Raw genomic sequence first — 15,360 nt, 5'->3', positions numbered from 1 at the left:
TGGTGAATCGTCTGCTTCCCCCACCCCCTACTTTCTTACTCAGCTCTGAAGGAGGAAAATGGGAGCATGGTTACTTTCAGATAGGATGGGCCACAATACTGGCTGCTGCATGGAAACCACGCTGCTTGTATTGTTCACCCCACTTTCCACAGCTCGTTCCCTTTCCCCTTTGCAACATTTCCACCGCCTACCTCTCCTGCTACTCCCCCCCATCCATTTATTGCAAAATAGCGTCTTTTTCTTCAACATCTTGTTGACTTATACTTCAGAGTAATGCTACAGGCTTCCAGGAGGTGGTTTAAGTGCAGTCCTCTTCTGGGTCTATGCTGCTCTTCAGGCTTCCTCTCTCCCTTTCAGGAGGAAATATTCACTGAGTGATGTAATGAGATATTCTGAGCTTTGGATGTCATTTCTGCTGGGGCTGGTGCCGCAGACGTGGTGTTGCAGGCTGTGAGTGTGCCAGCCGGCTGCCTGCTCCCTGGCAAGGAGCCTGTTGCTTGGAGGCTGCAGACTGGGCTTCCTGCCCCCACTGGGACCTGGGGACTTGGTCCTATTGGAGGGCACGGCTGTGTAAAAGGGGCTACCCTATGGGGGGGCCAGAGGTAGAGCTGAATGTATAGGAGCAGGATTTGGCAATGAGCAGCCCCCAGACAGTGCATGGGGTGCTGGAGGAGTAACTGAGTTCTCTCCAAAAACTGCTCCTCCTACTCCCTGGCTTATTAATTAACCTCTGTTAATTAAGCTGCAGGTCTCATTGCTAGAAGGTAGGAGCATGTTCAGGAGCTTAGTAGGATTAAACATTATGAGATGTTCTCAGATAATAGGAATGGCTCTGCTCTCAGAAATCAGCTTGGTGGCTGGCCTACGGATTGGAGCTGGAAAGTGTGGGGAAAAAGTTTTTGTTCGTGAGCAGTGCGCTGCTCAGTGGAGAGAGAAAAAGCAGAGGTGATGCTGTGGTGGTTCTCACAGCAGCTTGGTGTGGGGTGTGGATCTTCCTCCTCCTGCCCCTCGTGTGTGGTGCTCCTGGAGCAGGGAGACAAAGGCAGCCGTGAAGCATGCCGGATTATAAAGTGAGCAAACATAATATTTACATCAATACAGCTCCTGTGTTTGACTAGAAGCTAAACAATTTAAGGGAAGATTGATTTGTACGTCAAAGGGTAAACCGGGTCAGGGTTATGAAAAGAGGCTTTAAATACCATTCACAAAAGCAACAGAGCAAATCCCCCCACTGCTCTTTGAGCGCTGGAAATGTCACAAAGAGATCCCAGGAGCTGGGGGATGCTGCCACGTGCATGTGGTGCTGTGAAGATGTCCTCTCCCAGGTCTCCATCTGTTATATCCTGGGGAAGTGGGGCTGTGACCCAAGTCCTGGCCATAGATAGCCTCTAGGTTGTTTTTTTTTTAATTTTTATTTCAGGTTTTTTTTAGCTTAGGAGTGGAAATCCAAACGTTCCCCATAAAGCAAAAAAGGCAACGTGGATTTACAGACAAAGCATCGTGAGAAAAACTCAAGTGCTTCTCTCTCCCCCCAGTCCAGCTTCTAACGCAGGAATTCAAAGCAGCTGCATTTTTGTGCTGGAAAATGTTCCCTTGCATTTTAGGAGTGGTTTCTCTTCCTGCAGAAATCTCGGGAGCAGTGTGGCACCCTGCTCCCATGGGTTAGATGGGCTGTGCACAAAGCAGGGTGCTTGGGGAGCATTGTGTGCTTGAGAATGGAGTGATACTGCAGAGGGGAAAGTGGTCTAATGGTAATTCCTTGCAAAAAGGGCCCTGAGTCATGCAGCTAATGGCCTTGAGCATGTTATACTCTTTTTCCCATGAGCAGGCTGTGACTTTTTTCTCCCCAAATGAACCATGACAAGCCCCTATCCAAGCAGTATTAATAGTTGTAATAACAGTAATTATCCGAGCAGTAATATTAATCATAAAACACTTTTTTTTTCTTTTTTTTTTTCTTTAATTTGCCACCCTAAAGAACGTGCAGCAGCCTGCATAGCTGGTCTGGGTGCCCGGTGCCTGCAGGCAGGGTGCATGGAGCTCTCCGGCAGCAGAGCTTTGTTGCTTTGCTGTGATGGATCCCATTGCTTTCAGTGCTGAAGGATGCTCAGCAGGTCCAGCTTTGTTGCATGGGTGCTGAGCATTATCAGGAGCAAGTTAATTCCTCCCGTATGTTCTTGAGTCTGGCCCACACTAGAGTCATCTGTAGCCCCAGGTGCTTGTCTGCTTCAGTTGGCCTTTTCGTGCCCAAATCTTCCTCTGTGCAGAGGGGATAAAACAAGACACATGGGCGATGCCTGATGAGGCACATCCAACACAAAAGGGCAACTTGATGTGCAGCCTCCTGGCTTAACGTTCTGCTGCTCCAGAGGGATTTTCCTTAAATTTTCCCATTTCTTAGGGCAGGAGAATGTAGGAGAGGGAGGCTTAAGGGCAGATTCAGGGAACTGGATAATTTCTCTTTCAACTGATGCTTTTTATCCCCTTGATTTTGTACTGGCAGAGCTGTCATGGCTTGTTGCTGGAAGATGAGAGCCAGGCAGACTCTGAAAGGTGTGTATTTGGTGGTGCAGCCCTGCTGGTGTTCATCCAGGCAAGTGAGTTTTAATGGCTGGGTTGCAGGCTGCAGTTCCTCCTCTGTATGTCATGAAGCTGCACCAAGGGAGGATCAAATTGGGTATTAGTAAAATGTCCTCTGAAGTAATAGCCAGGTATTGGCACGGGCTGCCCAGGGAGGTGGGGGAGTTACCATCCATGGAGATGTGGCAGTGGGGAGGGGACTTGGGCAGTGGGCTAGTGTGGTTGGGCTAGGTGAGCTTTTCCAACTGGAATTGATTCTATGAAGGATGTACAAAAGAGGGATATCCAGCAGAGGAACTCAAATCACCATGGAAGAGCCATTAGGAAAATTGCAAGTTTGTAGTGCTGGCTTTGGGGGAAAAAAGTGTTCCCCGAGGTCTTCACTGTCCTTGTCCTTATACCATGTAAGCTGCTTGGCACTGCAGCAATTAATCACCTAGTAAATATCTTCTGTTTTATTACATAAGCAATAAGCACTTTGTCAGAAATTACATAAGTTATAATCCAATTAAACAATAATTACATTGTAATGACTTTGTAACTACAGCATTAATTAACTTTTATTGCCCTGTAAATTAACCATGGTATTGATACGGTGTTGAAAGCAGGCAGCTGGCTCCGGTGATGGGAGGAGAAGGAAGGGGAGCCCCAAAAGCTTGGGAGGGAACTGACCTGAAGACGAGGTCTGAAGTATTGGGATGGAGCTGGTGGAAGCACTGGTGGTCAGCAGAGGCTGGGAAGCCAGCTGCATGTTGGGAGAGCTTCTGCACACCTACACGTTGGTGCTCATCTCAACCGAGATTGCTCGTATACTGCAGGTGCTAAAGAGATTGGAGCTGAGGCCAAGGTCCTCCAAGGTACTCTGATGCCTATCATAACTTTGAATGGGAGGATCTGTGCTCGATATTGGGAAATCATCTTCCTAGAGGGGATTTCTCAGCTGACAATGGCATTTCCAAAGGTACCAGCAAGTAGTGTAGGGATGTTGCTCGTTCCCCATGGGAAGGGAAGGAGTGGCCCTGGAGATGCTGGAGAATTGGAGAGGTGTGTGGGCTGTGAGGAGCAGGGTTTGGCCCCAGCTGCCTGTGAGCAGCCTCCCAGGAGACAAAGGCAACCAGAAACCAACCAGAGCCATCTACCATGGGTTGGGCAAAGAGATAAATCCTGCCTCCTGTTTGCAGCGGGGATTTTGGCAAGCAGGGCCACAGTGACCACATGTGAGCGAAGGTGTTAACTCGTGCTGTGACTCATGTCTCTGCCAGTGGAGATGTTTTGGGTGAGATAAGAGGCCATTCTTAACACAGCTGAAGCAAGGAGTCAACCTTAGTCTTTGTAGAATTGCTAATGATAGTGTCAAGCTGGCATTTATTGCTCAGGTGTTTTACAAATGTTGTCTTTACACCAGGCATGCTTGGAAACTAGAAAACCAGTGCAGCCTCTTCTGTTCTTGCATAACCGGTCTAGTGATGCAGATAGGGAAATATAACAAAATAATTATCCTTTTGATCTGGCGTAATCTCTAAATCTCCTCCCCTGCTTCTGAACCCTGTTGAAGTATCTCTCTGATCCCTCCCAGTTTTGTAGCTCTCTGGCAGGCTCCCACTTTGCCACGTGGCTGCTCTGAGCTCTACGATTATGCAGGTTGCACAAAGAATCATTACTTAGCTGTGTGCTGTCCTACTTCAGTCAGAGCTTTTTTTTTTTTTTTGCTTGGTGTGGACATACTGATATTGCTAAAACTCTGGTTAACTTGCGTGAAAAAACACTTGTGCGTTTGGGCGATGGCTCCATTGGGCTCAGCATTCCTCTTGGCAGAGCTGAAGGGTGTCTGCTGTCTTTCGATTGCAACAGATAAAAGGATTATGGAGCTGGGAGGTGTCAGAACCCCATCCAAAGCCCCCTACTCCCAGTGCAGGCTGTTTTGGGGGCATTTCCAGGCTGGGTTTTGGAGGCAAAGTGCTAGTGGAGGATAGACATGGATAGTGCTTCACCCCAGCTTGGTTTAAAGCAGAATCTTCTGGAGCAGGTTTGGGCACCCAAAGCAAAGGACAATAGTCTTAATCCACCAAAAGAAAAATTGAGAATATTCTTTTTCTAAAAACAGACACTAGAGGAGATAGAAATAAGCTGAGAGGGGGTTGGAGGTGAAAGCCAAGGATGAGAGTGCCATCCATCATGTTTGTTTTTGCCTGATGGGACTTTCTGCATTCCCTCCAGCCTGTACATGCACTGTCACTGCTTGGCCATGCGTTTCATCAGTGTCCCCTCCTCCTGTCTGCTGGGGTCACCAGTCCTCCTTCTCTGGCTTGCTGTGGACTGATGGCTGCTCCATTGGGCTGCCATTACAAAGAGAAAAACTAAAACTGAAGCAGTTGTTGTGGCAGCTTTCTGCTTCTCTCTGAGAGCTACAGCTTATTCAAGAGAAGAGGATGTAGTGATGCACAGCAGCTGTTCTTCTGTCTCCAGTTTAATGGGGGTTCCCTATGTTTCCCCTTGTTTCAGGGCATCCTCAGCTGCAGAAGCAAACCTCACCAGACTGTGGCACATGTGGCTGAGCTTTTTAAAGAGATGGGGAGATGGAGGGGTAATTAATCACTAAAGATACCTTGCTCATTCATTTTAACAACTGAAGTTTGGCTTAAATTATTAATGCTGCAGCTTCGTAATGCACTAGGAAATGCACTGCGACAGATGTCATCAAGAGTGAAGTCTGGGTAACGTGAAACCACACTCCAGCTCTATAAAACTTGTGTTGCAGCAGGGAGAGGACGGCTCTTTTTCAACAAATTAATAATGTGTTCTGATTAGTACAAAACAGATTAGCGAGGTTCTTCTCTATGTGATTTGTTTCATCAATAGAAAGTTAATTAACAGTCCTCTGCCTTCTGACTCTCAGTTATAAGACAACATGCCAGCATCGCACAGTCCTTAATCTTAGATTATGAATTTGTTCATTTTCTTTAATTTTAGCCATGGATATCTATCCCATGTGAGCTGGAAATGAGGTGTGTTTTCATAGCAGACGGGCTCATTTTGGTAATACTCTAAGTTGACTTATTTCGAGGAAATATTGTATTGGTTAGAGCATCGGGGCTCTCTCTTCTGGCATGAAATTATGACCCAGTTTAAAAAACAAACACCAAAAAGTTATTAAAATGGTATACTGAGTATTTAGGATGTGCTACAGGCAGGCAGATGTGGTGAGGATAGATGTTGCAATATGACATGTGGGATGGGGAGGCTTTAAGGCACCTCTAATAAGAGAACAAGCCTTGATAAAACCTTGTTGCACCCTTACTGAGACTCTAGCCCTAAGGTGCAGTTGTTTGATCTGAGATGGAGCGCTGTGTAGTTTGCAGAGGTTGGATCGAGGCAGTGTCCCATTCAGTTGTATTTTTGTGCTGAATCAATCCTTTGGGTGGCTGCTGCAGAGGCAAAATGTATGGCATGGGATGGGGGAAAAAGGAAGGGGAATTATGGCTCTGGGGATTGGATGCCCTAGGATATATTTCCCCTCTCCAGAATAGACCCCACTGCTCAGTGGAGAACCCCTACACGTAAAATGTGACAGTATGGATAGTCACCCTTACCTTTAGCTAAAGCTTCTCTTTCTTAAATCACCAAGTGGTTTATTTTCCTGTATTTGCATCTATTTTCCCATCATTAGCATGCTTGCTACATTAAAGCTTTGGCAGAGCTACCCCATCCCACAAAAACTGGCTGTGAGTATCGGGGCTGTCAGGTTGGACACGTGGCGGCAGCAAACTTGCCCGAAATGCCTGGGCACAGTGTTGGGGCAACACCCAAATTCCTCGCCGAGTCATGTCTTGACGTGAGAGGAGAGAAAGTCCTGCTCCACCAAACCTGGCCTTGGCATCCCACCTCCCATGCTTCGAAAAACCACAGGGAAAATAGTCTTGAGCCCCAAGACGCTGCCCAAATGAAGAGTGAGAATGGAGCTCTTTGATCTTCATCTCCTGCCCCCGCCCTGTGTAATTAAAGGGAGTGAAGAACCAGCCCCTAATTAAAAGGAGGGAGGGGAGGACGTGGGATGCGGTGGCCAAGTGGTGCCTGCGGTGGGGGTACCTGATATGTGTGGGGCTGGGGGCAGTGTGGCAATGGCAGCTGTGGGGTTCATCTGCGGTGTGAACTGTTCTGGAAGGTGCCCGTGGTCTGCGGGTGGTCATAGAGCAGAAGATGCAGGGAGAACTCAGGAAAGGGGTGAAGAAAAGGATGGGACTGGTGTTGTCTGTGCGTAATCATCACCAGAAAAGTGGTGGCATCACTGTCCCTGGAGGTGTTCAAGAAAAGTTTAGGTGTTGTATCTGAGGGACATAGTTCAGTTGGAAATACTGGTGATAGGTGAGTGGTTGGACTTGATGATCTTACAGGTTTTTTCCAACCGTGGTGGTTCTGTGATTTGCCTGCTGCCATCCCACCCTGCACCAGGTGGTTCTGGAAGGATGAGGGAATGCCAGCTGATGCTGGAGAGCCCTTCCAAAACCGCAAATCAAAGCTGTTTCCGCGTAACCTCCCTATGCCTGGTGTGTAATTTATGTGTTCAGGGAGACGTATTTGGCCCCTCCATAGCCAGTGGCCCCCTCCCCAGGGAAGGTGTTCCTGTCTCTATTGCCGTCTATCTGGATCCTACTACCTCCTGAAGAGAGGTAGCCAGAGGAAATGCTCTAAAGTCACTTAGGAAATTTTTTATTTTGGGTTTTGTCCCTGTTCACTGCGAGCTGTCCTTCATCTCCTGGCAACCCAGTGTGCTGAGAGTCTGACCTGACATCTGTAGGGTCGAAAAAGTTAAGAAAACAAAACTTAACAATAAAAATAAGCAGCTGGGGCCAGCAAAAGAGCACAGTGTCAGAGGAAGACAAGGAGAAAAGGAGGATGCAGAGAGCTTTCCCGCTGTCTGAGCGCTATTCGAATTGCCCCTGTCTCTGGGGAAGACACCGCTTGCACCTATTCATTTTGAAAAATGGGTCCTGTTCCGCCTGTCTTGCCATTACAAATCGAGGAGCGACAGGAGTCAAGGGAATGTTGACTTCCATCCAGGAGCAATGGGCGAAGAGCAGCAGTGAGGAAGGGGAACGGCCCACCTACCTGCCTCCTTCACTGTAATTAACCCCAGTGCTAATGAAGTGCAACCAGACAGCTACCTTCCTATGATGGAGAGCTTGCAAGGAGCAGTGCTAGCTAATGAGGACATTAGAGGCTGATCTCTCGTTTGTCCTCATCATATTTTTTTAATATTAGGCTAATTCCACTGTAACGTAGATTAATTGGCACCTTTCTGCCTGCATGTTCCTTGGATAGACAAAAATATTACTGATCTTCTGAAATTTAGAACTAAATCTTGAAATTTGGTTCCCCATCCAAAACAAATAGTTTCCTTGCATTTGGAAGAGGGGCAAGGGAAGAGACAATATCTCCTCCGAAAGTTAGGAACAAGACCTGGTTGAAGGCTGATTAGGAGGAAAAAATGTGTTTCATTATTCACTGAGCAAATTTATCTCGGTTGTTCCATTGCTGGGCAAATGCCATCCCCTACTTGCTTGGTGCAGCGGCAGGGTGATATGAATAAAGGCCAAATATGGCAAGTAATGTGAAGAAAAAGCAGGAGTGAGTGTTGTTGGGTGTCTAGCCTTGCAGACTGACAGAGCCAAAAACCTGCTGTTTGTGTAAATGTCTTTGCTCATTTTCCTCCTGGGGTGAATTTGGCAATTATTCCATTTCCACATCTAGAGCAGCCATAATGCAAGCCTGCCCGTGCTGTCTCACTGTTGTGCTGCAAGGAAAAGGAAGGAAGAATCTCACAGATCCAGACGGTGGCTGCATCCAAGTAGGGCAAAAGCTGAAAGAGATGTGCCAATGGGAAAAGCAGCCATGGCTCGGCAGAGAATGCAGGGGAAACCTCCAGTTAGAAGGGACTGGGTAGAAAAGCCAGTGTTGGAAAGCACCAGGTTCTTCTAGAGATGGGTCAAGCCTTGCACAGCTCTGGTCTGTTCACTGCTGCGGGATATCAGGGGCAAGATTTTGAAGAGAGCATTCTGAAATATGCTTCAGGCTTTGTGGACCATGCTGCTGGCATGGCACCCTCTAGGACTATGCACAACTGGTTGGTTGTGTTGGCTGACCCCCATCTCTGTTAGCTGAGGCTTGACATTATGTTCATCCCTGACGTTCCCATGAGTAGCCACTGCCCCATGCTTGAGTCTGCAATAACCCTAGCGGCAGGCTAGATGAGGAAACCCAACCATGAAGCTGCTTTGAATGTGAACCTCATTGCCATAGGCAACATGGACAGGCCAAGAAGATCATCCAGTTGTTATGGTTCCCAGCTCAGCCATTATGGTTCATATATGGATTAAATGTTTTCTGTGCATCGTCCCAGCCATGAGTTCTGCTGCAAGGCATGCTTTCCACCCCAAGCACACAATTTCTAGGTGACATTTACTTTAATGAACAGGTATCTGCAACCTTGGAAGTTCTTCATATTTCTCATTACGAGTATCCTAATCATCTCCCCAGGAAAAAAAAAAAAAGAAAGAAAAAAGAAAAGGCAAGATCCTTTTACACCTGACTAATTCTGCCGCTGTTATTCAGTGCTGCTTTCACACTATTTCCCGAGTCTGCCAAGACACCCTTGAACCTGTTTAGAAAAGGTTAGGATGCTAATTAAGAAAAGCTATTTTTTCCCCCCACTAACCTGAGGGAGAAATGTAAAAAGGTGAACAAGCTGGGGTTGGATCTATTATTATTCTTGTTTTTTTCCTGTTATGAAAAGTATGTCCCACTTTTCCCCAGGGGAACGCGCTGCTCCTGCAGGTCCTGTGTGCTGGCGTGAATACGGGATGGGAGGTTAATTTGTAGCCCTGTGATGCACAAGCTTTCTCTTTGCACAAATATTGATCTAAGGCTGTTCGAATATCCGTCCTGACCGTAACAACTGCTGCGTGATATTGCTGCGGGAGATGGGCAAGGACGTTGGAGGAGAAGGGAGCAAGTAGAGGAAAGAGGCTGGTTGGGGCTATGGACGACTTCTTTCAGAGAAGAGGAAGGCAGTATCTTTGTTCCACCCTGGCCATTGGTGATGTGTCATCTTTTCATTGCTTTAGTGGTCTGAGCTGCAGGGTAGCATTCAGGAGAAGGCTAAACAGGCTAAACCCAGCCAGTGTGTCCTAGGCAGATCAATCCCTATGTGCCAATCCCAGCAAGCACAGAGCAGCCTCCCTTTTCCCCATCCCCAGAAGAAAGAGAGATCAGCAGGGCAGCTGCTTTGCAGGAGGAGCACTGGGAGGTTTCTGTCTCTTACGTCTGCCTGGTGGACTACAACTCACTCTGCACCAAAGCTCTCCCAAATTTCTTCTCTGTGAATTAATACAAAAAAACCTTCATCAAGTGGCTGATTAGTCAGTTCTCTTAATTGCTCTGCTCTTCTTTCACTTGTGCTTTCTGGTCATTTTCTGAACCTTGGGCTGAAGGAGTGAGTGTGTGCATGGCTTATCCTTCTCAGAGTGCATTAAACTTGCATGACTCGGCCATGCAGAGCTGACACTCAGCAACCTCACACAACTTCTCCCTTCAAAGCCTTCTGTATTGACTGACACACCTGCCTCCTGTGGCAGGCTCCAGCACAGGCTTATGCAACTGTACCCTTGTCTGTCCCTATGAGATGCCAGCATCCATCCCATTAAACTCCTGTCCATCTTCATACTTCACATTACCTGAAATTTCCCCTAGACTGTCTCTTGTGTAATGGGTGAGGTGTGAAGGCAGCTGACTGCAGGTCTCGGGGCTTTTCCAAAGGCAAGGTCCTGTCTCTAGCACAAATGATAGCAGTGAGGAAGCTGTATAAGTGCAGGGCAAGCAGCAGTGATATTTCTCCAGAACACTTTTGTAGTCTCCTGTGGTTTGCAGGTCAGGGACCTCCTCACCCATAAGCAGTGTGTTTGTGTGTAAGAGCCTCAATAGGCAAACTCTCAGCTAAAAAAATCCTATTTTTTTAATGCACTCTTATGAGGTCTTAGCAGCCACAGGTTAAGAGGCCCATGGCTCAGAGATGCTGGGTAAGGAGAAAGCTCTTTTTGTCTGTCTTGAACCGACAGGTTTCCTCTGGTGCCCCTAGTCCTTGCTCCAGGAAAGGTGAAAACAGCTCTTCTTGTGCTTCTCAGACCTGTCATGTCCCTTCCCAAGGCTGAGGAGCCTGTACCTAGCTGGTGCCCCTTCTTCCTTTGATCATTGCATTCATTGCCGAAGCTCTTATTCTCTACAGTTTTCATATGAGGGGCAGATCTTGGTGGAGAATTCAAGGATGGGCCAGTGCTTTCTGCTTTGTTCTTGGCTCTCTCCCTTGCAAGCCTTTTCCTTGTTCCTCTGCAGAAATCCATGAGAGTGGCAGAAACTTGAGAGCCAAGGGGAGGAGGCAGCCTGGCTGGGGGCCGGGGAGGGATGCTGCAGGGGAAGGTGGATGGACTGTGGCAGAGAGGCATCTGTGAGAGCCAAAAGCAAGGGCAGTGCTAGAAGAAGTGCTGATGAATCTCCAGATAGACTTTTTTTTTTTTTTTTTTTTTTTTTAATGTGGGGTGTTGTTCAGAACAAGAAGGGTGCAGAAGATGCATGGTGTGTATGGACCATGCCATGGTATTGACCTTCTGCTCATTTTGCTGTGCAGAGGAAAAACAAGCCACATGTTTACTGTCCTGCTGTATAAAAGTCCATATGAGAGGACACAACCTCAGAGGCAAGGTGCTGCTTTCATTCTAGCAGCATACTGAACCTTCTGCTGTGTTTAAGGGTGACTATGAGCATTACTGGCTTAGGTGACCTCCAGAAACTGGTTAATGAGGGATCTCCAGCCATTGAGTTGATTTTACTCTTTTGCAACTGTAGCAACATCCTCATGGAGAGCACAATGAGCAGCCAAGAAATGAACTCATCTGTAGCCAGAGGCAGGACCCCCCTTCCTCCTGCCTTCGCCATTTACTGATAGAAATGAGGTCTGTGGTGCAGCCCCTTAAGCTGGCTAGGCACTTGAGACTCTGAAGTCCTTAAGCACATTAGCAGCTGGAGGTCCATTATTATTCATTGAATCTCTCCGGGGCCGATTGGAATCCTCCTTTTAATTGTCTACATTCCCCTCTGTCCTTTTATCAGGGAAGAAAGGAAGAAGGAGGGCGCGAGCTGCGGCAGCCGGGTTATCTCATTACCCATCCCGCTCTGGGATGGGATGCGCGCTTGGATCTACTCTTCCCTGCAGTGCAGGGGGGTAATGTTGCCCCTTTTCCATATTAATGGCAAATTGACAGCCCCCCTTCTTCTGCATATCTCCCTCAGCACGCTGCAGTTAATAATTCACATTTCATTAACACGTCTGCATGGCCTTACGTTGTTTCCCTTCTGTCGATGAAGAGATATGGGTAGGGCTTAGAGAGGCAGGAATTGAAGCAGGACAAGCTGAAACAGCTGCTGGGATCAAATGGGCTGGATGAGAAGCGCATGAGCTCTCAGAACACATGACTTTTCCCTACTCCTCTGAGTATTTGCTGTGACAACCAGAGCTGGTAAAGAACCAGAAAAGACCCTCGTATTGATTGATAGAAAAACAATGGGAGAATCATAGAGTCTTCCGAACTGGACAGGACCCAAGTAAGAAAAGCTGGTTGTGTCATCCCACAGGTCAAGCAGAAAGACTATGGCGGGGGGACTGGTATGGGCTATCAGACTGTTGGCAGCCACTCAGTCTGGTTAAAGCAACGTGCCATGGAGGAAGCTGGGTGCTGGGGACACCAGACTCCATGTGAGCAGCTGTCACTGGCAAGTTCTGTACGGCCCTGCTGGAGAGCCTCAATGCCCCCTATTTGTAGGGGAAGCACTGAACACGCCTGTGAAGCTTCAAGCCACCAGCAGGATCAGCTTTGAAGAAGGGGTTAAATGAAATGCGCTCTGGGAGAAGTTGGCCTTACCAGTCCTCCTGCCATTGTAAAGGATTTTACATCAGGAGCCTTGTCTCTTGAGCTTGGTTTTCCACACACTGAAACATTAATCAACTTTTGAACCATGTACTGTATGAAATATTCATCCTTTCTTCTTGTGAAAAACAAACCAGAACCCTCAGCTATCTTCAAAGCTGTCTTGTGGCGTTCCGTGCTCTGATCCTTTAGGAATTGCTGTGTCATTTCCACCTAACTCTATTCTGTGACTGTTGGAGACAGGGAGCTAAAAATCGCTTCCAGAGTGACTTCACTGGTGTGTCTAGGTTTGCAAGACAAATGTTTTTTGACTTAGAATTTGCTGGCCAGACCCAGGCCAGTTGTATTTCTATTAAGGAGACAAAAGGGGTTTAATGCCATTTTCAAACCTAATTTCATGGCTAGCCAATTCATGCTGTGATCCAGTGGCAGGTGATTTCTATATTAAAACATTTGAAGAGAAAGCAGCTTAGATCAGCCAGCCTTGAAAGGGGATAGACCATCCTGTCTGTCCTTTCAGTCCTAGAAGGAAGGGCTTCCTTCGGGCATCCCTGCCCAACATTCTTGCCTTTTGCAAGGAGTATGAGCACAGCCACAGCACAGATCCTCCTCTGAAGCTTCTTCAACAGCATGCCCTTGAATAAGAGCTTTCCCACTCCTCCCCACCTTCCCCCCCCCCCACCCCCCCCCCCCCAAAAAAAAAAAAAGAGAAAAAAAGTAATAAAAAAGGGAAAAGAAAAAATCTGTTATAAAATGTAGCTTCCATTAGCAGACCTTAAGGCACTTTTAGAAATGTTGAGTGAATGAAGTCTTTCCCTTGCCCTATCTGGGGTAAACAAATCCATCCTGTCCTTCAGCTTGATCTTGCAGTAATGTCATAATCCCACCTTTATTACATCACTGTTGTCATGGAAATAACTGTGATTTCATAAAGTCTCCATAATGACTTTACCACAAGATCCATTAGGATGGGAAGATGGATTGTGAAGGCTAGAAAAATGCTTTCTTTAAGCAAATGCATACTGGATAATTAGCAAATGCAGCAAGGGGAAAGAATGGAAATTTGATGGAGATAAATAAATGGATCCATCTTGAATGTGGGCTATTTATGAACAATTTCTTTGATTTGGTTTCAAATAGCACAAAGGCACTATTATAATTCCAATCAAGCCAAAACGTCCCATACTTCAGGACATAGTCAGCGTATGTTGAACAAGAGTTAGCTTTACTCCTCCAAAGACCCTCAGGGTTTGGAATAACTTTCTCAGACTTGCACTGATGTCCACAGAGCATGCTGAGGTGTAGTGGGACCTTTGGCTGATGGTCCGGAGTTGTAGAATCATAGAATATCGTGAGTTGGAAGGGACCCCCAAGAGCGGTCTGATGGGGACAGTTTATTCCTCCGTCTTTCTGTATCCCTGGGAGTGTGTGCCTTATTGATAGGTACTTATTTTTAATTTCCAAAGAAAAATACACTGCTTGTGATGATAGTTCACCCCAGGCTGACAGATGATGCTAGAGATACATCAAACTATGCTGGTGATGGTTTTCTGCTCTGAACTCTGTAATCTGTTTTCTTGTGTCCTGGTGCCACACTGGGCACTATCACGTGCATCCCTCATTCTGGACATTCTCATGGTTCGGGCAGCAAAGAAGAGCAGGGAGTTACAGGAACAAGATATACAAGATGTACACAAGAGGTGCTCAGCTGAGGTCTGCTGGCTCCATGCTAGAACACCTTTCTGCAAGCAAGGCTGTTTGCAATGTCGTTCCCCTCAAAGCTTCAGCAAGCCTCTGGCTTCCCTCTGCCAGCTGCACCTGGCCTGGGAGCAGGGATGTAGAGAAATAGTGCTGAGCTAATTGAAGTGGTCAAGATCTAGCCAGCAGCATTCCACACGTTAGCCAAATTGGAGCTATAACTAATCTTCAAGTCAAGACAAATCTCTCCCCTACAATCCTCTTACTATATTTACATATGAAAATCCATGAATGCTTGCTGAATGGAGCCGTGGTGAGACTTTTGGGGATTGCTTGTGAAGAGGCTGGCAGTGCAGCCTGGAGAGGGTGTGAGGCACCGATAACACCTGGGTTCCCAAATCCCTGGGAGCTGGGTGGCTGGAGCCCAGGCCAGGTATTTAGAGAGCACTTAACTGTTCCTTCTGGTAGGTGAGAAATATTGGCTCAGAGGCAAGAAAAAACTCATGGGACTCGATGCAGATACATGATCATCAGTGAGCGTTATCTTGTTAATCAGTATTACCTAACTTTAATTGTAAGTGTTGTTACTGCTGTCAAACCCATGATAGAGATGTAACGTGTATTGGCTTTGAGAAATAACAACTTTTTGTGATTAATCATTGCTGACTGTCACGTGCCGTCTCTAATGATCTCATTGGGATGCTTTGCTGGAGTGGGAGGAGAAGGTTTTAGCCACGCATGCTGGCGGGGCTCCAGCTTTGGCTGTGATGATTGGCCAGACGAAATCCATCCTGCGCCTTTGGCCGCCTGTAATGGTGTTCCTCGCTTCATTCTGGCACTGACAGAGCCGGATAATGTGTGGTCTGAAACATCTGTTGCAGCTCATAAAAACAACACGTTACAGGGAGAATTATTCCTGGTCTGGAGATCCAGAGAGCCAAACACGCAGCAAAGTGGGTGATCATCATTGCTAACTGGGGATGGGATAGCTTGGCACCACCGAAATAGGCACCACCTTGCCCCTTCCTGCTATAAATACCTAAACCATCTGTAAATCACTTCTTGAATGCCTCCCAGGTTTACTCAATGCTCTGCTGAGAAGCAGCAG

Source organism: Phasianus colchicus, chromosome 8 (assembly GCF_987193195.1).
Source record: "Phasianus colchicus chromosome 8, bPhaCol1.hap1.1, whole genome shotgun sequence".
NCBI classification, from domain to species: domain Eukaryota; kingdom Metazoa; phylum Chordata; class Aves; order Galliformes; family Phasianidae; genus Phasianus; species Phasianus colchicus.
The sequence above is the reverse complement of the archived record's forward strand: the minus strand, read 5'-3'. Positions refer to the sequence as shown.